Here is a 26,795-nt window from a genome sequence, read left to right on the forward strand (position 1 = left end):
GCAAAACTGATTACTTGATTGGCATTGAAATCCATATGTCAAATTAAAGGTATACTGATGTTTCCTACTCCTGTGGTTTTTTCTGCTGGTTAAAATATTGAATGGGGGGGGACTTTTGATTTTCAGCGATTATTTCTCTACTCCTTCATTTTTGCACAGCTTCGGAATAGGTATAAATTATTTTACTTAATATTATTATGAAAACAGCTAAGGAAGGGTAGGAAATGAAAAAGACAACTGAGGAAATCTGAGTTCATTTAAAATATGAAGCACAATGCTTTTTAGTGCTAGTACAAAAATGCCATCTTATGAGAATGTTAGGGTGTTCTAAGAATTAGTTTCTACAATATCCATTCAAGGGATGTGAATGAGCATTTAATTGTCCCACTCTAGTTGCCCTTGAGAAAGTGGTGGTGAGCTGTTTTCTTGTACTTTTCCAGTCCCCTGAAGTATGGGTGCAACAACAATGGTGTTTGGGAGGAAGTTCCAGAATTTCGACCCAATGAAGCTGAAGAAATGGCAACAAATTGCCAAATCAGGATGGTATGTGGCTTGGAGGGCAACTTCTAGGTGCTGTGACCCCATGCATTGCTGTGCTTTTCCTTCTAGCTGGTAGAGGTTGTGGGTTTTGCAGGGGCTGTCTAGAAATTCAAGAGAGTCATGGCACAGAAGTGAGTGTAGTTGCGATTACTAAGAACAATATGTTTGGGAAGCTGAAAGGTCTGAAGGTAGGTAAGTCACCTGGACCAAATGGACTATACCCCAGAGTTCTGAAGTAGGTAGCTGAAGAGATTGCAGAGGCATTTGCAGTGATCTTTTAAGAATTACTAGATTCTGGAATTGTTCTGCATGACTGGAGATTTATAAATGTCACTTCACTCTTTAAGAATGGAGGGAGGCAAAAGAAATGAAATTATAGGCCAGTTAGCCTGACTTCAATAGTTGGAAAAATGTTGGAGTCCATTATTAAAGGTAAGGTTTTGGTGTACTTGGAGGCACATAATAAAATTGGCCAAAGTTGGCATGGTTTCCTAGCAAATTTGCTGGAGTTCCTTGAGGAAATAACAGGCAGGATAGACAAAGGAGAATCAGTGGATGTTGTTTTCTTGGATTTTCAGAAGGCCTTTGACAAGGTGATGCATAAGGCTGCTTAACAAGATAAGAACCTATGGTATTACTGGGAAAGTATCAATAGGGATAGAAAATTGGCTGACTGTGAGCAGGCAAAGAATTAGAAGAAAGGGGACGGGTGACTAGTGGTGTTCCAAAGGAGTCACTGTTGGCACCATTTGTTCTCATGTTAAAGGACAATAATTTGGATGATGGAATTGATTTCTTTGTGGCCATGTTTGTGAACAATATGAAGATAAGTGGAGGGACAGTGAGTGTTGAGGAAGCTTGGAGTCTGCCGAAAGACTTAGATTAGGAGAGTGGGCAAAGAAGTGGCAGATGGAATATAGTATTGGGAAGTGTATGATCATACATTTTAGTAGAAGGAATAAAGGCATAGACTATCTTCTAAACAGGGAGAAAATTGAGATATTAGAGGTGCAAAGGGATTTGAGAGTTTTTGTGCAGGATTCCCTGAAAGTTAACTTGGAAGTTGAGTAATTTGTAAGGAAGGTAAGTGTAATGTTGGCATTCATTTTAAGAGGACTAGAATACAAAAGTAAGGATGTTATGCTGAGGTTTATAAGGTTTAAATTAGACCACACTAGTATATTGTGAGCAGTTTTGGGTGCCTTATCTAAGAAGAGGAGAGCTGGTATTGGACAGTGTCCAGAGGAAGTTCATGAGAATGATTCCAGGAATGAAACAGTTGAGGAACACTTGATGGCTCTTGGCCTGTGCTCACTGGAGTTTAGAAGAATGACGGGGGATCTCATTGAAGCCTATATAATATTGAAAGGTCTAAATAGAGTGGATGTGGAGAGGATATTTCCTTTAGTGGTGGAGTCAAGGATCAGAAGGCACAGCTTCAAAATAGAGGAATACTCCTTTAGAACAGAGATGAAGATGCATTTTTTTTAGCCTGGGGGTGGTGTATCTGTGAAATTCATTGCCACAGACTGCTGTTGGGTATATTTAAAGCAGAGGTTGATAGGTTCTTGATTATTAAGGGTTTCAAAGGTTAAGGGGCGAAGGCAGGAGAATGTGATTGAGAGGGGTAATAAATTAGCCATGATGGAATGGTGGGGCAGGCTTGATGGGCCAAATGATCTATTCTGCTCCTATGTCTATAGTCTTATGGATTCTTGGTGAGTTGCTGCAGTGTTTCTGGCTGTTGCTTGACCAGTCTCTGAGTCAGCTCCTCTAACCCTGGCACAGGACTCTAGATGTTGGCAAGGAGGACTTTACAGGGTTGACAGGACAGATTTTGTCATTGTCATTTCTGGTGCCCAGGTCATTTCCAGGTCATGTTGTTTCTGCTGTTTGATATGCAAGATAGTGCATTACTATTGATTAGTATGAATTTAGTACGATCAATTCAATAAATCTTTATGGATTTATTTGTAGAATGCTTTAACCATATAACCATATAACAATCACATATTTTGTTTATGTGAAGGATTATTTTCAGCTTTTACTTTGGGCCGTATAATACATTTTTACATTCACATATGAGGTTTTTGTCAGAACACAATATCAAACATTTTGACTGTGGATGTAGAGGTCAGTCTAGAGCCAAGGCAAGTATTGAAATTGATATTCCAAAGAGCATCATCTTGCATATGCTACAAACTAAAAAAAAGTGACCATGAGGATTATACATGTTACAATTGTATTAAAGTTAGTTTTATTTGTGCACGAGGTATTTTATTGTCTGTTATTCTTGAAATACAGCTAAAGATATTTAATGTGGTATATTCTCGGAAAGTACAATACAATATTTATTAGTTCCATAGCATTTTAATGCATATTTAGAAATACAATGTAAATACTAAAATATTCATTGTCTTTCCAACCAGATTTGGCTGGTTGTGTTCTTAATGTTTTAATGGTTTGTGATATTGGCTGCAATTAATAGCCGCATGGCAAAGTTCTGACTGCAGACAACAAAAACATGTAAATGTAGAATGAGAAAATATTTCAGCTATTGAGCATTCTCTTTTCAATAAGTCGCAATTAATTCTCACAAGTTCTCCCAATCTGATATGATTACTTAAATAACTGGATCTTCCGAGTTTATGGAATTAAAGCTCAAGAGCGGTAATTAACATTGGACAGTTAAACGCCACTGATAAAGTAATAATTACTGTCCAGGGTAAATGATGAAATCTTACAGCTTTCAACTTTGCTTGATGTTCAGAACCAGATACCTAATCAGCTGTTCTTGAGAACTTTAAATAGCTTTCAGATTCATTCGTAATCTTTTGTGTGGGAGCAGGTAAAAAAAATTTCCTTCAAGTCCAAACAGCCAATTGTAGGGATTAACACACACAAAATACTGGAGGAACTCAGCAGATCATGCAGCCTCTGTGGAAAAGAGCAAACAGTCGACGTTTCAGACCGAGAGCCTTCACTCGGGAGTCCTGATGAAACATTGCCTGTTTACTCTTCTCCCTAGGTGCTGCCTGGTCTGCGGAGTTCCACCAGTATTTGTGTGGGTTGCTTTAGATTTTCAGCATCTGCAGGTTTTCATGTGTTAGTAATAGGCAATTCCATGATTTATTCATATGAAAAAAAGGACTGTAGTTTTACTGGGTCATGTTTCTTCATTGAGGTTTTTATATTCAGACACTTTCTTGGCCATTAGAATAGCTTGCATTGTTTTCTCTGTTATTGATGTAATGATAATTGTGTTTGCAAGGCTCAGCGTTACTGTACATTTCTATTGTATATAATATTGTGTTAGTATGCTTCTACGTCTTGGGTGTTACAAATTATATCTACAAGGTAACAGTAATTCTCTAATTTCCTGATGCATCTATTCAAAACTCCAGGACATAAATCATTAGACACAAGAGATGTGTTATCTCAAAGTCTCAGTAATGATGGTTTCCATAAGGAGGTCATGAACTGAAACTCATTTGTTTTATCTCATCCACCCTGAGTGAGCACAGCCCAGGTCAAGCAATTACCTTTGAATAAGTTTAATTGTTTATCAGAGAATAAATAAGAAGCCAGCTTTCAGTATGTAGGATATAACAACACTTAAATATGTTGCAAGAGTTAAATTCTAATAATAGCTGGTAGGAAAACATTGAGACAAAATAACATAACGCATGGTGGGAACTGAAAACTGTAAATGTAACTGCTTTATCTTTTCCAGAATTTGTGTTTGTAGTAAACAATCACTGAGTATATTTCTCCTCTATGTATCCTGGAAAGGATCAGTTACTTTGCGTAAAATGGGCATATCTTCTCATGTTCTATCATAATGATCATATTGTAATCACAAGAGATGCTGCAGATGCTGGAAATCCAGAGTAACACACACAAAATGCTGGAGGAACTCAGTAGGTCATAAGAACATAAAACCATAAGACATAGAAGAAGAAGTGGCCATTTGGCCCATCAAGCTTACTCCATCATTCAATCATGGCTGACCCAATTCTTTCGGTCACCCCCCACCCCCACTCCCCTGCCTTCTCCCCGTACCCTTTGATGCCCTGGCTAATCCTATCTATCTCTGCCTTAAATGCACCCAATGACTTGGCCTCCACAGCCATTCGTGGCAACAAATTCCACAGATTTACCACCCTCTGACTAAAGTAATTTCTTTGCATCTCTGTTCTAAATGGACATCCTTCAATCCTGAAGTCGTGCCCTCTTGTCCTAGACTCTCCTACCATGGGAAATAACTTTGCCATATCTAATCTGTTCAGACTTTTTAACATTTGAAATGTTTTTATGAGATTCCCCCTCATTCTCCTGAACTCCAGGGAATACAGCCCAAGAGCTGCCAGATGTTCCTCATATGGTAACACTTTCAATCCTGGAATCATTCTCGTGAATCTTCTCTGAACCTTCTCTAATGTCAGTATACACTTTCTAAAATAAGGAGCCCAAAACTGCAGACAATACTCCAAGTGTAGTCTCACAAGTGCCTTATAAAGCCTCAACATCACATCCATGCTCTAGAAATGAATGCCTTCTTCACCACTGACTCAACCTGGAGGTTAACCTTTAGGGTATCCTGCACAAAACTCCCAAGTCCCTTTACATCTCTGCATTTTGAATTTTCTCCCCATCTAAATAATAGTCTGCCCATTGATTTCTTCCACCAAAGTGCATGACCATCCACTTTCCAACATTGTATTTCATTTGCCACTTCTTTGCCCATTCCCTTAAACTATCTAAGTCAATCTGCAGGCTCTCTGTTTCCTCAACACTACCTATTTTGTATCGTCGGCAAATTTAGCCACAAATCCATTCATCCCACAGTCCAAATCATTGGCATACATCGTAAAAAGCAACGGTCCCAACACTGACCCCTGTGGAAATCCACTGGTAACTGGCAGCCAGCCAGAATAGGATCCCTTTATTCCCACTCTCTGTTTTCGGCAGACCAGCCAATGCTCCACCCATGCCAGTAACTCCCCTGTAATTCCATGGGCTCTTATCTTTCTAAGCAGCCTCAAGTGCAGCACCTTGTCAAAGGCCTTCTGAAAATCCATGTACACCACATCTAATACATCTCCTTTGTCTTCCTTGCTTGTAATTTCCTCAAAAACTGCAGTAGGTTAGTCAGGCAGGATTTTCCTTTCAGGAAACCATGCTGGCTTTGGCCTATCTTGTCATGTGCCACCAGGTACTCTGTAATCTCATCCCTAACAATCGATTCCAACAACTTCCCAACCACTGATGTCAGGCTAACAGATCTATAGTTTCCTTTCTGCCGCCCCCTACCCTTCTTAAATAGCGGAGTAACATTTGCAATTTTTCAGTCATCCAGTACAATGCCAGAATCAATTGATTCTTGAAAGATCATTGGTAATGCCTCTGCAATCTCTCCAGCTACTTCCTTCAGAACTTGAGGGTGCATTCCCTCAGACCATTAAGCTTCCTGAGCACCTTCTTAGTCGTAACTTTCACAGTACATACTTCACTTCCCTGACACTCTTGAATGTCCAGTATACTGCAGAAGTCTTCCACTGTGAAGGCTGATGGAAAATACACATTCCGTTCCTCTGCCATCTCTGTGTCTCTCATATTAATATCTCCAGTGTCATTTTGTATTGGTCCTATATCTACTCTCACTTCTCTTTTACCCTTTATATACTTAAAAAAGCTTTTATAGACTTCTTTGATATTAGTCACCAGCTTCCTTTCATAATTCACCTTTTTCTTCCTAATGACCTTCTTAGTTTCCTTCTGCAAGGTTTTAAAATCTTCCCAATCCTCTATCTTCCCATTAGCTTTGGCTTCCTTGTACTCCCTCTCTTTTGCGTTTACTTTGGCTCTGACTCCACCTGTTAGCCACCGTAGTATTCTTCTTTCATTCGAAAATACTTATTTGGAATATACTTGTCTTGCACTGCCCTCATTTTTCACAGAAACTCCAGCCATTGCTGCTCTGCTGTCCTTCTTGCTAGAGTCCCTTTCCAGTCAACCTTGGCCTGTTCCCCTCTCATACCATTGTATTTTCCTTTATTCCACTAAAATACCAACACATTGGAATTTAGTTTCTCCTTCTCAAATTTCAAAGTGAACTCGAGCATATTGTGATCACTGTTCCCTAAGGGTTCCTTAACCTTAAGCTCTGTTATCACCTCTGAGTCATGGCACAACACCCAATCCAACACAGCTGATTCCCTAGTGGGCTCAACTACAAGCTGTTCTAAAAAGCCATCCCTTAAACATTCTACAAATACTCTCTTGAGGTCCATTACCGGTTTTCCCAATCCACTTTCATGTTAAAATCCCCAATGATTATCATGACATTGCCCTTCTGCTGTGACTTTTCTATCTGCTGCTGTAATTTGTAATCCATTTTGTTTAGAGGTCTGTATACAACTGCCATTAGGGTTCTTTTACCCTTGGCATTTCTTAACTCAACTCACAGAGACTCTACACCTTCCAATCCTATGTCATCCCTTTCTGATGATTTAATATTATTTCTTATACACCACCACCTCTGGCCTACTAACCTATCTTTCTGATACACTGTATATCCTTGGACATTTAGCTCCCAATGGCAGCCACCCTTAAGCCAAGTTTCAAAGATGGCAACAATGTCATGATGACACAAAGGTTGGGGGTGTTGTGGATAGTGTGGAGGACTGTCGGAAGTTACAGCGGGACATTGATAGTATGCAAAACTGGCTGAGAAGTGGCAGATGGAGTTCAACCCAGATGAGCGCGAGGTGGTTCATTTTGGTAGGTCAAATATGATGGCAGAATATAGTAATAATGGTAAGACTCTTGGCAGTGTGGAGGATCAGAGGGATCTTGGGGTCCGAGTCCATAGGACAAAGCTGCTATGCAGGTTGACTCTGTGGTTAAGAAAGCATGCGGTGCATTGGCCTTCATCAACCATGGGATTGGGCTTAAGAGCCAAGACGTAATGTTGCAGCTATATAGGACCCAGGTCAAACCCCACTTGGAATACTGTGCTCAGTTCCAGTCAGGATGTGGAAACCATAGAAAGGGTGCAGAGGAGATTTACAAGGGTGTTGCCTGGATTGGGGAGCATGCCTTATGAGAATAGGTTGAGTGAACTCGGCCTTTTCTCCTTGGAGTGACGGAGGATGACAGGTGACCTGATAGAGGTGTACAAGATAATGAGAGGCATTGATCGTGTGGATAGTCAGAGGCTTTTCCCCAGGGCTGAAATGGCTAGTATGAGAGGGCATAGTTTTAAGGTGTTTAGAAGCAGGTACACAGGAGATGTCAGGGGTAAGTTTTTCATGCAGAGAGTGGTGAGTGTGTGGAATGGGCTGCCACTGGGCGGAAATAATAGGGTCTTTTAAGAGACTCCTGGACAGGCCTGTATTGTGGTGTAGGTTTTCTATGGTTCATGTTTCTATGTCATACTCGCCAATCTGTAGCTGAATTTCAAGATCATCCATTTTATTTCTTATGCTGCGTGCATTCAAATACAACACTTTCAGTCCAGTATTTGTTGCTTTCTGTTTTAACTGCACCATGCCTCTATTGCCCTGTAACTCATCCCATTGGCTGTGATTATGCCTCACCTCCTTCCTGTCCTTTCTATCATCTCTGTTGCATGCTATCTTTGATTTTTTTTCTGTTTTCCCCTTCCTCAGCTCTAACACTCCAGTTCCTATCTCCCTGCCAGATTAAGTTAAACCCTCCCTAACAGCTCTATTAATCCTGCCTACTAGGATATTGGACCCTTTGGATTCATGTGTAACCTGTCCATTTCTGTACAGGTCGTACCTCCTCCAGAAGATGCCCCAGTGACCCAGGAACCTGAAGCCCTGCTCCCTACAGCAGTCTATCAGCCATGCATTAATGTGCCTGATCATGATATTACTGTACTCATTAGCACGTGGCACAGGCAGCAATCCCGAGACTATTACCCTGGAGGTCCTGCTTTTCAGATTCCTACCCAACTCCCATTCTCTCTTCAGGACCTCCTCCCTTTTTCTACCTATGTCATTGATACCAACGTGTACCAAGACTTCTGACTGCTGGATTACACCGTGGAACTCAGGACCCTTGCAGTGGAGAGCTGCTGGCCCGTTGCTGTAACAACCTCTCGGAATGCTTGAAAGAAGAGTTGTCTCCTGACCCTGCACTCTGGCCCTCCGAATAGATATGTGTTTTATGGAACGCTCCTCCAGATCATTAGCCAGATCCCCAGTTCTGTTCCTAGAAACATTGCAGGCTGCAGCAGCCTCATCATCAACACCTCCAGAACACACGCAGTTAGGGAGACCTCCCTTACCCCCAAGAGTGTGAACGCTGGTGGTGCCACAGCCTGTCATTGTCGGTCGGCTGCTTCACACCCAAAACGAGAATGAGAAAATGGACTGAGAAAATGGCGGCATGATGGCAATGCACGCGGCCACTCCAGGAATGAATATCTGTTATCTGTAAGTAGGGGCCGTGCACAATCCTGATTTGATGGGGACGGACGTGAGAAGTACGGAGGAACATCTGGTGAAACTTCTGACATGCCTGTTTTGCTGCCGCTGCTACTGTGCGATTGAGAAATCTCCGGAGAGGAAGGCCCCGAATCCTCGGCTTTGCCTGTTGCTTGGCGGCCGGGGCCAGGGTCGAAGCACTTGACAGAGATGGTGCTCGGTGCTCGGTGTCGGAGGGCTGGTCGGAGGCTCGAAGTTTTTCGGACGGACTCAGAGTTGGCTGTGGTCAGATGCTTCCAGATGCTTCCAGATGCATCGGGAAGCTTTGCGGTGCTGGAGGTTCATGGCAGGAAGAGTTTTTCTTCCTTCTACCGTCTACGTGAGATGATGGGCTATTGAGGACTTTGAGACTTTTTTTAACGTATCCATGGTCTGCTCATCAAATTACGGCATTGCTTTGCACTGTTGTAACTATATGTTATAATTATGTGGTTTTTGTAAGTTAGTCTTGGTCTGTCTTGTGTTTTTGTGATATCATACTGGAGGAACATTGTAACATTTCTTAATGCATGCATCACTAAATGACAATAAACGAGGACTGAGTGCCCTCACAATCTAAATAACCTGTGCACTTGCTGTGGAGCCACTGATCACCCAAACACCAAAAGCCCACTGTGTCCGGGAAACGGTTACACTAGGTAGAGATGAGGGGCTTTCTATCTGGTAAGTTCCCTCAACCCCTCACTCCAGCACCACAGCCAGACTCTCCCCCTGTCCTTCTCCACACCCCGAAGGCTCACACACATAACCTCCATGGCTGCCCTCAGGAAACTGTGTCAGACTAGAGTCCACAACTCATTTCGCTCTTCTGCTGAGGCTTCTGCTCCCTCCTCTGCACCTCAGTGAGTTTGTCACCTGCCTATCATCTACAAGCCAGTGATCAATTAGAAAGAGCTAATCAGGAAATGAAGAGCTGCTTTGCTGCCTCTAAACCTTCCACGTGGAAGAAATTTCTGCTCTGGGCTGAACACCTCCTCTACCACAGGTATGTCTCCCTTTGAAAGGCCTCATGGCTACCAAACCCCTGACTCCCACAATTCATTGGTCTTTCGAAATTACCCATTGCATCAATCCAGTCACTTACTGTCACCAGCTGCCACCATCGCTCAGGAGCACATCTACCCTCCACGTGTCCTGCCTCACACCCGTTGCCCATGGATCACTCAATTGACATGAGCCAGCACTTCTGGAACTTAGGATGGTGGAATGTGATCCAGTGTACATGGATTGCCGGCTGATGGATTCACATCATTGTGGATAGTATGTGCAATACCAGGTCAACTGGGAATGGTAGGGTCTTGTTATATCTTGGATCCATTGCTCATTGAGGAGTTCCTCCAGACCCACCTGGATCATTGGGGGCTGGGTGTAGATGCAGTGGGGAGGGGTGGTAGGGGTTGGTCCTGTCAAGCCTGTACATACAGGTTCCTGCCAGTCTCCACCCAGCTAACAGGAGCCACCTGCAATGTGTCTCCAGCTCATCACCTGCAGCCTATTTAACCCCAGCTCCAACCTACAATCCTTGTTCACTCATACAAACCAGCCAGACTTAACCAGTTGCTCCTAGCCTTCAGTTACTTTGTTGCCTTGTGTTTAGTATCTGTTCTTTCTTGTTTTGCAGTTTATTATTAAAGTTATTGCTCACTGCTAAATTGTCTCAACTGCTCTGCTTTGGGGTCAAACCTCCTCTACATTTCCTGACAAGCCCATTCTTCGAACGTATTTGTTAGTTTATTATGCTTGCCAGAGCCAATACTTGCACTAATTTTGGTTTCATTAGCAAATTTACACATCATTCCCTTAATATCCAAATGACATCAGCAAAGCGCAATGGGTCACAGCATCATTGATTGATGACAAATGAAGATAAATTGGTTAGAAGGAGTGAAGGCAATGGGAGCATGCAGTTAAATCTAAAAGCTCAATCTAACATTCCAGATACTTTCTTCAAAAGATCAATATAAAGAGTTCCAGTTGATGAAGACACTAATACAATGTACCATCCTCTATGTAAAAGGTCTGCTGTTTCTTCCATGCCAGTGTGTACTATGGAGGCTGATGTATCCAGTAAGTGGCAAGAAACCTCTGTAGAAACAAAACACAATGCTGAAAAGCATTTTGGTTTACTTTGGAGTGAAGGTGAACATATGTTAGGCTTGGGGGACTGGAATAGTGGTCTTGGCACCTGTGGCGTAATAAGTATGACGTTAATGCTGCAAGTTTTGAAAAATAATCAGTGATTGTGTGTTTATGTTTAAGATTCAAGATGATGTAGGAAATGGTAAATGTAAACAAGTGGTATTGGACATTATCTTTTCAAAATTAAATGCAAGCACAAAGTAATATCTATTCTTTGAAATCCCTGCTCCTTGTGGTTCTTCCTATGTACTAGAACTGAATTTGTCTTTAATAATCTTCATTATGTTGTTTTTTTTTACAGAAATTGCTACATAGATTTATTGTTTGTAGGAATATATTTCCAGGAGTTTTCTTTCTGTTCCCTTTACAGAGAGTTATGAAGGATATATTGCATAGAAGCATAGAAAGCATTCTGTCTGGGTATAAAATGGCTTGGTGTGGCAACTGCTCTGCATGAGTCCATAAGAAACTTCACAGAGTTGTGGACACATCTCAACACATCACAGGAACCAGTTTCCCCGCTATGGACTCTGTTTACATTTCTCACTGTTTTGGTAAAACAGCCAACATAACCAAAGGCCCCACCCACCCTGAACATTCTCTTTTCTCCTCCCTTCCATCGAGCAGAAGATACAAAAGCCTGAAGGTATGTACCACCAGGCTCAAGGACAGCTTCATTCTTACCGTTATCGGGCTCTTGAATGGACCACTTGTACGATAAGGTGGACTCTTGATCTCACAATCTACTTTGTTATAATCTTGCACTTTTTCACTTACCTGCACTGCAATCTTTCGGTAGAATTTTTACACTTTATCCAGCATTGTTATTGTTTTATCTTATTCTAGCTAAATGCACTGTGCAATAATCGGATCTGTACAAACAGTATGCAAGACAAGCTTTTCACTGTATCTTGGTACACGTCAGAATCAGAATCAGGTTTAATATCACTGCCCCATGTCGTGAAATCTGTTTTTAGTGGTAGCAGAACATTGAAAAACACAATAATAAAAACTGTGAATTACAATAAGTATTTATATAATAGTTATATTAAGTAAGCAGTGCAAAAGGTAGTGAGGTAGTGTTTGTGGGTTCAATGTCCATTCAGAAATCAGAAGGCAAAAGGGAAGAAGCTGTTCCTGAATCATTGTGTGTGTGCCTTCAGGCTCCTGTACCTTCTCTCTGATGGTAGCAATGAGAAGAGGGCATGTCCTGGGTGATGGAGGTCCTTAATAATGGATGTCGCCTTTTTGAGGCATTGCTCCTGGATGCTGGGGAGGCTAGTGCCCATGATGCACCTGACTGAGTTCACGACTTTCTGCAGCTTCTTTTGATCCCCCCCCCCGTACCAGATGTTGCTGCAGCCAGTTATAATGCTCCCCACAGTACGTATGTAGAAATCTGCTGCTGTTGTCCCTTCTTCGTAATTGCATCAACATACTGTACCCAGGCCAGATCCTGAGAGACGTTGACACCTAGGAACTTAAAACTGCTCACTCTTTCTACTTTTGATCTCTCTATGAGGACTGGTGTGTGTTCCCTCATCTTACCCTTTCTGAAGTCCACAATCAGTTTTTCGGTCTCACTGTCGTTGTGCAAGGTTATTACTGTGACACCACTGAACCACTCAGGTGTGTGTGTGTGTGTGTGTGTGTGTGTGTGTGTGTGTGTGTGTGTGTGTGTGTGTGTGTGTGTGTGTGTGTGTGTGTGTGTGTGTGTGTGTGTGTGTGTGTGTGTGTGTGTGTGTGTGTGTGTGTGTGTGTGTGTGTGTGTGTATTTATTTATCTGATATATTTTGCTCCTCTTTGCCTTCTTGTCACTATCTGAAATTCTGCCAACAGTAATTGTGTCATCAGCAAATTTATAGTTGGCATCTGAGCTGAGCTGTGCCTAGCCAGACAGTCATGGATTTAGAGAGAGTAAAGCAGTGGGCTGAGCACAGATCTTCGAGGTGCATTAGTATTGATTGTCGTTGGAGTGGAGATGTTGTTTCTGATCCATGCAGACTGTGGTCTTCTGATGAAGAACTCAAGGATCCAATTGCAGGGGGTAGTACAATGGCCCAGGTTTTGGATCAGAAATGTAGGAATGGTTATATTAAACACTGAACTGTCATCAATAAACAGCATCCAGACATAAGTATTAGCATTCTCCAGGTGATCCAAGGCTTCATGAAAAGCCAATGAGATTACAGACAGACAGACAGACAGACACTCTAGACCTACTGTGGCAATAAGCAAATTGCAGTGGGTCCAGATCCTTCCTGACACAGGAATTGATTCTAGTCATAACCAACCTCTCTCATCACTCTAGATGTGAATGCTACTGGATGATAGTCAATAAGGAATCTCACTTTGCTCTTCTTGGACACTGGTATGATTGTTGCCTTTTTGAAGTGGGTGGGAATGTCTAATTGTAGCAATGAGAGATTGAAAATGTGTTTGAACACACCCACCTGTTGGTCGGTGCAGGTTTTCAGAGCCCTGCCAGATACTCCATTGGGGCCTGTTGCCTTGTGAGAGTTCACACCCTTGAAATATAATCTGACCTCAGCCTTAAAGACAGATCACAGGGTCACCAGGAGTGGAGGGATCCTCATAGTTGTAGTTTTAATCTGCTATTCAAAGCTTGCATAAAAAGTGCTGAGCTCATCTGGGAGGGAAGCATCACTGCCATTCATGATGTTAGATTTTGCTTTGTAGGAAATAATGGCCTGCAAACCCTGCCAGAGTTGCTGTGCATCCAATTTCACCTTCAACCTCATTCAGAATTGTTCCTTTGCTCTTGAAATAGCTCTCCTTTCATTGTACCTGGTCTTTTTGTATATTCTTGGGTCACCAGACTTGAATGCCACAGATCTAACCCTCAACAGTCTATGAAGCTCCTGCTTTATCCACGGCATTTGATTTGGATATGTACAGTATGTTCTTGTAGGCATCCACTCATCCACACAGGTTTTAATGAAGTCAGTGACAATTGTGGTGTAATCATTCAGACTTGAAGATGAATCCCTGAATACAGTCCAGTCCTCTGACTCAAAGCAGTCCTGTAAGTGCTCCTGCACCTCCCTTGTGCATTCCTTCTTGGTCCTCACTGCTGGTGCTGTGGTCTTCAACCTCTGTCTATAATCAGGGAGTAGAAATACAGACAGGTGATCAGACCTTCCAATGTGTGGGAATTGGTAAGCACTTTTGATGGTAGTATAATAGTTCCACAATGAAATAATAAACCTGTACCAATATGAAACAAGTTGATCAGACTAACTAATCCATGTTAGCATTTATTCTTCATTACTTTTACTGTTCTGTCCTTCAATGGGGATTATATTATGTGTTCTCCCACCATGTTAGTTGAACTGACCTGAACTCCAAAAGCATACTCTGTTGTGCTTTCTAAACATAGGTTTTACCTTAGCCATCCCCATGCCCTCTGGCACTACACCAATTTCAAACAAGTTATTAAATATGTACAGTCATGACTTTACAGTCTCTTTCCTTACCTGCAGATATCCCAGTGAAAAAGGAGAAATGGATATTATGCCTTAGAGACAGGAATTTGAATAACAGAACATCCACGTCGATTTTCTCATGAGGATGACTTAATATCTGCGTGCACCTTTTAAATTACAAAATGAGATATATTCTACTCCAATATTGATGCCTTCTACTTTGATTATAAAAAAATTCACCAGAAACACCAACTTTATTTCAATAATTAAACTGTTTTATCATATTCCATGTTATTGTTAAAGTCACATCTTTCTCCAAACATGTGGGTCAGCTTAACTGGAAATATTATCTCTCTGAATTGATAGCTACATGTTCATCATCCATCAGCATAAAAATGTACAGTGCTGTGAAAAGAATCTGGTGGCAATCAATAACGAGCTCTCCTTTCCAACAGTCATGGTTCGTCTCAGGTAAGACAATACCAGAATTGACTTCTACAGCTTTGTAGCTTGTGTTATCTCATTACAAAACATCTCTTAGCATATCATAACAGTTAAAATTAATTATTATTCACAATTCCATTTTTCATTACACAGTTGCATTTCTTATTTCACCCTTTGCTTTCTACTCTTGCCTGTCATAAGTGTTCATTTTTATCAATACCACTGTAGATGTGTTTCCATATTATTTCTAAGCTTCTGTGCTGTAAAAATATAATCCTACATGTAATGCCTTTGTCATAATTTATATAACTATTATTGATTTTTCCTCCTAACCCTTTTATCCTAACTTTACAAATTTGTTCATTCTTTTTCTGTCTTTAATTTTTATGATAAAAGTTAAGTCTTAAAATGGTGTCCATACATTTTCAAATTGTGGTGTGAAAGGATTTCCTGTAAGTACCAAGGATTCTCAGGATATCAAATATAAATACTTAAATTTCTACATCCTATGATGGGACTGTGGAAATTATTTTGCTAGTATATTTTATTTAAATGATAATTGAGTTTAATTGGGAGTGGGCATCGAAGTCATTTGTGGGCAAGCTTCAATTATATCCCAATATCAGGAGCATGACCTCTGACTGACTTTAACAATCAGGTGATATTTGTAAGCGACAGTCAGGTGCCCATTCAAAGCTGACATGCCAGCTGAGTAGTGGGTAAGAGTGGAATTTAAGGAGAGCACCAATGGTCATTAAATGAATAGACATTGGAAAATAATTCTCGGTGAGTGTGCCAAAGCCTAGTTGCAAAAGCCAAAGGAAGTTACAAAGCCTAGGAAGTCTCCTTCTGATGTTTCACAACAAAAGCATGGAAGTTCACTCTTCTAGGCCTGTTCTAGCACTAGATTCTCCTCTATATTTTTTTTTTCATTTTAAAACCAAGCAACCCTCTGATTTGAAGTTAAAGGCCAGTGATACTACCAGGTCTGGTTTGCATACTTAAAGGAAAATTAATCAGAATCAGAATCAGGTTTATTATCACCAGCATGTGATGTGAAATTTGTTAACTGAGCAGCAGCAGTTTCAATGCAATACATAATCTAGCAGAGAGAGAGAGAAAATAAAACATAATAATAAATAAACAAGTAAATCAATTACGTATATTGAATAGATTTTTAAAAATGTGCAAAAACAGAAATACTGTATATTTAAAAAAAAAAGTGAGGTAGTGTCCAAAGCTTCAATGTCCATTTAGGAATCAGATGGCAGAGGGGAAGAAGCTGTTCCTGAATTGCTGAGTGTGTGCCTTCAGGCTTCTGTACCTCCTACCTGATGGTAACAGTGAGAAAAGGGCATGCCCTGAGCGCTGGAGGCCTTAAATATGGCCTTAAATGGGTGTCCTTGGTTTCTGCATATTGATGGGGTTTAAGACAGTGAGATCTATGAAAAATATTAGTTTAACTAAAAGCCATTCAGCTTATATCAAATGGGTAGGATTAAATAAGTCCCTGTCATGCAGAACGGTGGTCATGTTACTGGTCTAGTAATCAGGACGTCTGATTTGTAGAGATATAACTACAATTTCTACCCCAAACACAGGGAATTTAAATTCAATTAATTAAATGTATTTGGAATAAAAGAAAGCTAGTTTCTGTAATTCTGATTATGAAATTACCATGATTCTATAGAAGTCCATCTCTTTCAGGAGCATGTACCTTAGAGAAGGAAAGCTCACTCTTAACCATTCTGGTTTATACAGTACATCATTGCAAATCTGTAACAACATGATAACTCGTTGAAGTGCAAAGAGGCCACTCGGTTTCAGTATCTCTATGATGTATATCATTTGCTGGTTCTATCTCGTGATGCTTCTTTGCTAAGATTGTAAACTTGTGGAATTCCATGTCTGCCTTTCATGCTACAAGCTACAATTTTCTAAAAATCCCGGCAAAACGGCCAAACATTTTCAAGCATTTCAATAAGATTAACTTTCCCTAAGTTCCAAGAATCTCTTACAACTATTTTGAATAATTCTTGCATGCAGCATCTTGGGATGTTTTACTGAGTAAATACTGGCTACTGTTGCTGCAGGATTGGTTAGTAGAGTGAGCAGTGCATTCATCCAATAACTATCAGAGAGGCACTGTTGTTGCCTTGGTCGGGAATTACCGTAAGTGATGAAGCCTGATGATTAATGCTCATTTCTCCAATAGATGCCCCATCTGCGAAAACTGTCTATGCACACTTCTTCTCTCTTTTCAGTAAATGATTAAAAGCGTCATAAGTAATTTATTATATTTCAAGCATTTTGCAGCAAAAATTACCATCCACTGATTGCAGATGATGAGAGACTTTCATCATTTTGAAGCATTTCAAGGTTGCTTTATAGTGCTAATTATAGTTCCGTATCATTGCACGGACAAAAAAGAATGGGAGCAGAAGTAAATATAAAGATCTTAACATAAAATGGAAATAGCTGCTATTAGAACTGAAATGACAAAGCAGAATTTTTTTCGGCACCAAATCCATTCACATCATTTCCAACTAAAATTCTCAAAAGCTCTCATTTGTTTTATTATGTGCAGATGTATGGGGGAGAGAAAATAGATCTCTGCTCCCTTATGGTGGGTAAACGCAGTTCCTGCTGTCCTTCTTTAGTTGGCTAATGCTAATTTTAAAACTATGTTCTTGATTCTCCATCAGAGAAAATAGTCATTCTGCAATTATCCAAATGAATTAATTTAACATTGAAAAGCCAAATCAGACTGTTCCTCAATGTCAGCACTAAACAAGTTTGTCACCATAACTTAGTCGTGGATATTCCAGTATAATACTGATCCATAGCCTTTTCCTTGACTGTAGTGTGTGAATCTGAATGTGGCCCCATTCAGGGATACCTATCCAACAATATGTATCCAAGTCAGAAAATGTTTGGATCATTTCTCATTAACCTTGTTGTTTTGCTCTTTGTTGGGGAATATTACAGGAGTGGAACCTAGAACCTCATGTCAATGTAAGCTTAACTTGATGCAGAAAAGAAATAAAGCAAGTTAGAAATCAAGTCAACCTATCTTCCTAATAGGTCAGATTACTGTAAGAAGAAAAATAAAATCAATAGATTAAAACTACAGATGCTGGAAAACAGACAACAAAACAGAAAAGGCTAGTCACACTCAATATATTAGGCAGCAGCTTTGGAAAGATAAGCAAAGTTAATGATTCTGACTAAGGACCTTAAATAAAAGGCGTTCATTGGAAAAGGTTTATCAGTAAGACTTTCTTAGTCAAAAGACTCACCCTTTAAATAATAAATGTAAGAGATTCTGCCGAAGCTGGAAATCTAGAGTAACACACACAAAATGCTGAAGGAACTCAGCAGGTCAGGTAGCAACAATGGAGGGCAATAAATGGTCCTGTTGAAGGGTCTTGGCTCAAAATGTTGACTATTTATTCCCATCCATTGATGCTGCCTCACCTGCTGAGTTCCTCCAGCAGTTCCTGTATGGTTGTCTGTCTAGATACCATATCCAATGCGGACGTTGGTGACCATGTTTTTCCATACAGTTCTATCCCTCGTTCTTTGGATGACTTCCATTTCCTTGATGTGTAGCCACCTGGCTAGGCTTTTGATCTACAAAGTCGAGGTCTTCCTCTCGGTTTGCTCCCGTCGATCTTTCCAGAGTTTGAGTTTTTCTAGTTCATCTTTCCGCATGATGTGTCCTAGGAATCTGAGTTGTCTTTCTCTTATTGTTGGTGTGAGTGATCTAACTGCTTGGGCTCTTTTGAGAACTTCTCCATTTGATGTGTGTGTAGTCCATGGTATTTTTAACATTCTCCTGTAGAACCAGAGTTCAGCTGCTCCTAGTCTCTTTTCCATTGCAGGAGAAATGGTCCAGCATTCACTTCCGTAAGTCAGGATAGAATAAATGTAGCTTTGCAGTATTCTGTTTTTAGTATACTCATCTTTCTGTCCGTTAACATGGTCTTCATTTTCTGGAGAGCTTCTTTCGCCATTGCTATTCTGTATTTGATACCTGTGACGCACCTGTCATCCCTTGTTATTTGGCTGCCAAGATATCTGAATTTGTTGGCTTGTTTGATGTTTGTATTCCCGATCTTATATAACCATATAACCATATAACAATCACAGCACGGAAACAGGCCATTCCGGCCCTCCTAGTCCGTGCCGAACTCTTAATCTCACCTAGTCCCACCTACCCGCACTCAGCCCATAACCCTCCACTCCTTTCCTATCCATATACCTATCCAATTTTACCTTAAATGACACAACTGAACTGGCCTCTACTACTTCTACAGGAAGCTCATTCCACACAGCTATCACTCTCTGAGTAAAGAAATACCCCCTCGTGTTTCCCTTAAACTTTTGCCCCCTAACTCTCAAATCATGTCCTCTCGTTTGAATCTCCCCTACTCTCAATGGAAACAGCCTATTCACGTCAACTCTATCTATCCCTCTCAACATTTTAAATACCTCGATCAAATCCCCCCTCAACCTTCTACGCTCCAATGAATAGAGACCTAACTTGTTCAACCTTTCTCTGTAACTTAACTGCTGAAACCCAGGTAACATCCTAGTAAATCGTCTCTGCACTCTCTCTAATTTATTGATATCTTTCCTATAATTGATCACACATTGTGGGGTGTTTGTCTTTCTGGAGATGACCATGCTTTCTGTCTTCTTGGTGTTGATTGAAAGGCCTCTGTGATTACTTTCTGCTGCCACTGTAGTGAGTAGTTCTTGAAGTTTTGTTTCTGAGTCAGCTATTGGTATGATGTCATCAGCATATCTGATGTTATTTATATTATGGCCTCCAATTGTGAATCCTTTGATGTCTTTGATACTTCTCAAGATATTTTCACTGTACAGGTTGAATAAGTCGGGTGAAAAGACACAACCTTGCCTGACTCCTCTCATGATATTCACATACTCACTCACTTCTCCTTCTATTCTGATGGATGCTGTCTGGTCCCAGTACAAGTTTCTTAAGAAACGTGTATCTTTCCTATCTATGTCAAGATCTTGAAGCATTTCTAGGAGATCTTGGTGTCTGACAGTGTCAAAAGCGTTTGTATAGTCGAAACATAGGTAGATGTCTTTTTGTACCTGGATGGTTTGTTCACAGATCATCTGTAGCATGAAAATTGCATTTCTGGTTCCAGTGTTTTCCACAAAGCCGCATTGTTCTTTACTGATTTCTGGTTTTATACAGCGTCTTGCTCCCATGATGATTACTCTGAGAATAATTTTTGCCACGTGGCTTATCAGGTTTATTGTATGATGTAACTCATAGTCTGTTGCTCCCCCTTTCTTTGGAAGTGTGATGAACACTGATTTACTTAAATCATCAGGTATCTCCCCATGATCATAGATTTCATTTGCTATTTCTGGTATTTTCTCTATTCCAAAATCTTCTAAGGCCAGTATCATTTCAACAGCAATGTTGCCTGGACCAGTTGCCCTGTTATGTTTTGTTTTAATTATGGCTGTTCAAATTTCTGATTTTAGAATGTTAGGTCCTTCAAGAGTCATCTTTATGTTTGGTTTTTCTCCTCTTTGATCTGCAAGAAGTTCTTTTATATATTCTGTCCATCTGTTTAGATTTCTCCTTTGCTCGTTATTAAGTTGCCCCCATTTGCCTTGATGCATCCATTTGCTGAGCAAGGAATTTCCCCGTTAGTTCTTTAATCTCACTGTGCATCATATTTGTTCCAGAGTTATGGGTTTGTAGCATTTCTGTCTCTGAGTATTTCTCACTTAGCCATTTGTCTTTAGCTTCTCTCCATTTTCTCTTTATTGTTTTATCAAGTTGTTTGTGTTCTTCAGTAAAAACACAAAATGCTGGCAGAACTCAGCAGGCCAGACAGCATCTATGGGAGGAGGTAGTGACGACGTTTCGGGCTGAAACCCTTCATCAGGAGTTTGTGTTTGTGTTCTTCATTGTCTCTTGGTTTGATGGTCTGTTTTTGTTGCATCAATTGTATTATACCTTCAGTTATCCATTTCTTCTTACTTTTCCACTCTTTGTGAGATGGTTTCTTTTGCAGCTTCAACCATGGATTTCTTCAGTATGCCCTAGGAAGATTTGACTCTTCATCCTGCAGCAATTGAAAAGGGTTTTTCACCTTGATTGTGTATTCTGTTTTCAGATGAGGGTTGTTTTGCAGTTGTTGATAATCCAGTGGCTCTGATCTTTTTGGTTTCTTTAATTTTCTCATCTTTATTTTCATTTTGCAAATGACTGGTATGTGGTCGCTCCCACAGTCTGCTCCAGGGTATGTCACCCTCTAAATATTTCCTGATCAGTGACCCATGAGAAACAGAGACAAGAGTAAGCGAATATGAGAATAGTCAAATTCTAGCAGCATTGGTTATTGATGATGATGATTAGTCACCTGTACATCTAAACATCCATTGAAGTGCGTCACTTGCATCAAATCAAATCAGTGAGGATTGTGCTGCGCAGTTTCAAGTATCGCGATACTTCTAGCACCATCGTAGCTTGCCCATAATTTACTAACCCTAACCTGTACATCTTTGGAATGTGGGAGGAAACTGGAACATCTAGAAGAAACCCACGTGGTCGTGGAGAGACCCACGATCTTTCAGTGGTGCCGTAATGAGTGCGCTAACAGCTACACTACAGCGTCACGCATAACCATTGAGACCTCCTCTATAGCTGGAATGATGACACCTACCTCCAATCCTCACAATTTGATGATGGAAGATTGTCTATCTTACCCACCCTGCTGGGTATAGAGGGACTCTTCCACAGAATTTCAGGCAATAGAATTAGAGTCTCAGTGCCCCTGTGGCTTGGTCTGTCATATTTTGCAGGGCAGCATTTAGTTGTATGCTGTCCACGTACGTGTTAACTATCCTTTGATTTGTTCTAGTAGCAGAATTGCAGATGACACAATGAATCTCATAGAATGAATACAGTCAGGATATCAACATGACCTGAACAAGTTAGTGCCATTATTGGGTGTTACAGGAATGGAAGCCACTCCATTGGTAGCATATCTCAGAGTTTATTTTTCAAAGTTCAAAGTAAACTAATTATTAAAGTACATATATGTCACTACAAACCTGAGTTTCATTTTCTTGTGGGCATGTTCAGTAAATCCAAGAACCATAATAGAATCAATGGAAGACTGCACCCAACAGGGAGGACAAACAACCAACATGCAAAAGACAACAATCTATGCAAATACAGAAGAGAAATAGATAGATAGTAGATAGATAGATAGATAGACAGATAGGTCAAAAAATAAATAAATAGATAATGAACTGAAGAGTCCTTGAAAGTGAGACCCTAGGCTGTGGGAATAGTTCAGTGATGGGGAAAGTGAAGTTGAGTGAAGTTATCTTCTCTGTTCATCAGCCTGATGGGTAATAATTGCTCCGGAACCTTGGGGTATGAGTCCTGAGGCTCCTATACCACCTTTGCAATGGCTGCAGTGAGAAGAAAGCATGACCTGGGTTGTGGGGTCCCTGATCATTGATGCTGGTTTCCTATGACAGCGCTCCATATGAATGTGCTCACTGGAGGGGAGGGCTTTACCTGTGATGGACTGGGCCACATCCATACTTTTTGTAGGATTTTCCATTCAAATAACATTGGTGTTTCCATGCCAGGCTGTGATGCAACCAGTCAATATACTTTCCACCAGACATCTATAGAGGGCTGTCAAAGTATTAGATGCCATGCTGAATCTTCATAAACTTCTAAGGATGTAGAGGTGTTGCTGTACTTTCTTTGTAATTGCACCTACATTCAGGGTCCAGGACAAGTTCTCTGAAATAATAACAACAAGGAATTCAAAGTTGCTGACCTCCTCTGCCTCTGACCCTCCGATGAAGACTGGCTCATGGACCTTCAGTTTTCTCCTCCTGAAGTGTATAATCAGCTCCTTAATCTTGCTGACATTGAGACAGAGGTTGTTGTTGTGGCACCACTCAGCCAGATTTTCAATCTCCCTCCCATATGCTGATTCATCACCTCCTTTGATTCGGCCAATGACAGTGGTGTCGGAAGAATTTGTCCTGGGCCCTGCATGTAAATATAGACTTGGAGTTGTGCTTAGCCACACAATGTAAAGCAAGTATAGCACATTTGCAGCATAGCATTCAGACTCAGAATGAGGTTTATTATCCTTGATGTATATTGTGAAATTTGTTGTTTTGCAGCAGTAGTTAATAGAAGTTTAAAAATCACTTAAGCTACAAAATAAATGAATAGTGAAAAGATGAATGATGAGGTAATGTTCATTGGTTTATGGATCATTCAAAAATCTGATGGCAGAGGGGAAGAAGCTGTTGAATTGTTGAGTGTGGGTCTTCAAGTTTCTGTACTTCCTTCCCTATGGTAGTAATGAGAAGAGAGCATGTCCCAGATGGTGATGGGCCTTTATGATAGGAGCCACTTTCTTGAGGCATTGCCTTTTGAAGATGACCTCGATGCTGGGCATGGTCGTGCCTGTGATGGGTCTGGCTTAGTCTGAAAACCCCTGCAGCCACACGGAATCTCGTGCACTGGAGCCTCCCTCCAAATCAGGCTGTGAGGCAACCATTCAGAATGCTTTCCGCCATACATCTGTAGAAATTTGCACGAGCCTTTGCACCAAACCTCTTCAAACTCCCAATGAAGTAGAGCCACTGGTGTGCCTTCTACACAATTGCATTGATGTGCTGAGGCAAGGATAGACGCTCTGAGATGTTGACACTTGGAACATGAAGCTGCTCACTCTTTCCACCTCTAACCCTTCAATGGGGAGTGGCATGTGTCCTCCTGATCTCCTCTTCCACAGTCATTTCCTTGGGATTGCTGATGCTGAGTGTGAGGTTGTTGTCGCGACACCACATTCAACCAACTGATCTATCTAATCCTATACACCTAATCATTGCCCTCTGAGATTCTACCAACAACAGTGGTGGCATCAGTGAACTACTCTAGCCACACAGTCATAAGCGTAGAACAGTAAGCTAAGCACACATCCTTCAGGTGCACCTGAGTTGATTGTTAGCAAAGATCAGATGTTATCACCAATCCACAATGACTGTGGTCTCCCAATAAGGAAGTTGAGGATCCACCTGCATAGGAAGGTACAGCAGTCCGGGTTTTGGAGCTTGTTGATTAGAAGGCATGTTGTTGAAAGCCGAGCTGTAAGCAATGAACAGCAGCTGTGAAGCCTCATATTGCAGAGTCATTGAATTATCCAGCCCAGAAGTGGGTGTTTCGGACATATTGTCCATGCCAACCATCTATACTTGCCTTTGTGAAGCTGTGTGTTCATTCAGTCTGGAACAGGTAACAGATTCTGCAGGTCCTGATGAAGGGTCTTGGCCCGAAACGTCAACAGTGCCTCTCGCTATAGATGCTGCCTGGCCTGCTGCGTTCCACCAGCATTTTGTGTGTGTTGCTTGAATTTCCAGCATCTGCAGATTTCCTCATGTTAGACTCTGCAGGTGCTGGAAAAACAGAATAACACACACAATGTGCATTTAGCTCCTTGCATTTGAATAGTGAATGCTAATGGAAAGCAAATAGCTCGATTAAAAGAAACCACGATCCATCATAAGGTTAATAGCCGTGATGCCCTTAGTAGATAATGGTGGTATGTCCTTGAGTAACATTCTGACGGGAACGGCTAACAAATTCTTAAAGAGAATGATCTTAGTGAAGCATCTCAAACTGACGTTTGGACCTCAGGAAGGAGGGGAGTGCTACTTGAGCACCCTAAGTATGTCGAGGTTATTCCTGACAGTCATTGTCCGCTCCTCCTCTTGCTTCCAGCTGTTTGTTCAGTCCTGCATTCCTCTTTATATTCTGCCAGGAGAGTGGATATTAATGCACAGTGGGTGCCATCTTAGACTGGATTCATAACAATATTGCCAATAATCAAGTTCTGCAGTCAATGCATCTTCTATTATTCCAACTATCTGTTTCACCATTGTGGTATTATTTCTAGTGCTTTGTAATTATTTGGTATTTTTTCTCTGATTAAGGAAGTTCTTCCAGGAGACAGCATTTATGTTGTGAATGTGGATACTAAGGTTATCAAAATTTTGAGGAACAAACTTCTGACAGCTTTCCCCGTCTATATTGTTCATATATTTTTAAATTAGTCATTGTGATTAAACATGCACAAGTTATCTGTTTACTAATTTTCATTGTGTTCTTACAATTTTTATTTCATCAGTATTAAGTTCTAAGCCTGTCTTCCATCAAATATATTCTCTAAGGTAATTTCTTCAAAAGCATTTACCCAGTTTTGCTTGGATGCTGTAATATTGTCATTTTACCGTTTTAGGAGGATGATGCTTTTCCACTAGAAACAATGTCATACTTGATTAGCTCTGCTCGTTTATGTGCTCTTTATAGCTAGCTGTAAATGGGAAGAAATCTAGAGCAGACAATAATAGATGCTGATTAAAAAATCTATGGAAGTCTTGTCAGAGTAATATTCTTTCATGCCATTTAGACTAATCTGTTGTTAAGATGTTTTCTCAGCTCTGTTAAACCAACAAGGTGTGGAGTGTGTATGAAGTCTTCCATTCATGTGAACACACAATTCATGGAATAGTTTTGGAAAAAAAAAACTCAGCTTCTTCATGCTAAGTTGTGACAGTGGACCTTAATTCTATTACCTGAGTATTATACAAATGCCTGTCAAATGCCTCTCATGGGTATTATAAGCTACTACTATTATCAGTGACTCAGGGTAGTCATTAGTTTATGATGAGAGTATCTGGGGATTATAGAACAGATATTCAGATTTTATCTGTGAGCTAGAAATAATGGAATAATACTTAAAGAAAACAAAATAGTTTTGATTGTCGCATCATAGTGAACTCAATAGACCCAAATTTATGAGATTCTGATGCAAAAATTGGCTAATAATCTGGCAAATACTTTGTCAGACTACTGGTCCAAATTAATTATGACAATACTGTTTCAAATGTTCAGTTTATATTTACAATTACTTTGTGCATTTTACCATGCAGTTTTAAATGTTTCTGGGCACACTTCAATTTTTAATATTCCCGTGATTTTCTTTGTGTTCATTGTCTTTCAAAAATATTTGATGTTAATCATATGACACTCTATAAATATCAAGTTAATCAAATGCCACTATAGAAAGATGATATTAATCAAATAGCGCTATATAAAGATGACATTAATTAATTGACACTCAATAAAGTAGTGAAGATGATGTTAATCAAGTGACACTCGGTGAAAGATGACGTTCATCAAATGACACTACATAAAGATGATGTTAATTAATTGACAATCTATAAAAGATGACATTCATCATATGACACAATATAAAGATAATGTTAATCAATCACACTATATAAAGATGACATGAATTAATTGACACTCTATATGATGACATTAATTACACGACACTTTATAAAGATGATATTAATTGTATGAAACTCTATAAAGATGAAGTTAATTAATTGACACTGCATAAAGATGACAGTAATTAAATGACATTATATAAAAATGATATTAATTAATTGACAGTAAAATAACTGATGTTAATTAAATGACTCTCTATAACAAAGATATTAATTAAATGACACTCTTTAAAGATGATATTAATCAAATGCCACTATACAAAAAGACAATGAATCAAATGGCAGTATATAAAGATTATGTTAATTAATTGACACTTAATAA

Source organism: Hemitrygon akajei, chromosome 10 (assembly GCF_048418815.1).
Source record: "Hemitrygon akajei chromosome 10, sHemAka1.3, whole genome shotgun sequence".
Lineage (NCBI taxonomy): Eukaryota > Metazoa > Chordata > Chondrichthyes > Myliobatiformes > Dasyatidae > Hemitrygon > Hemitrygon akajei.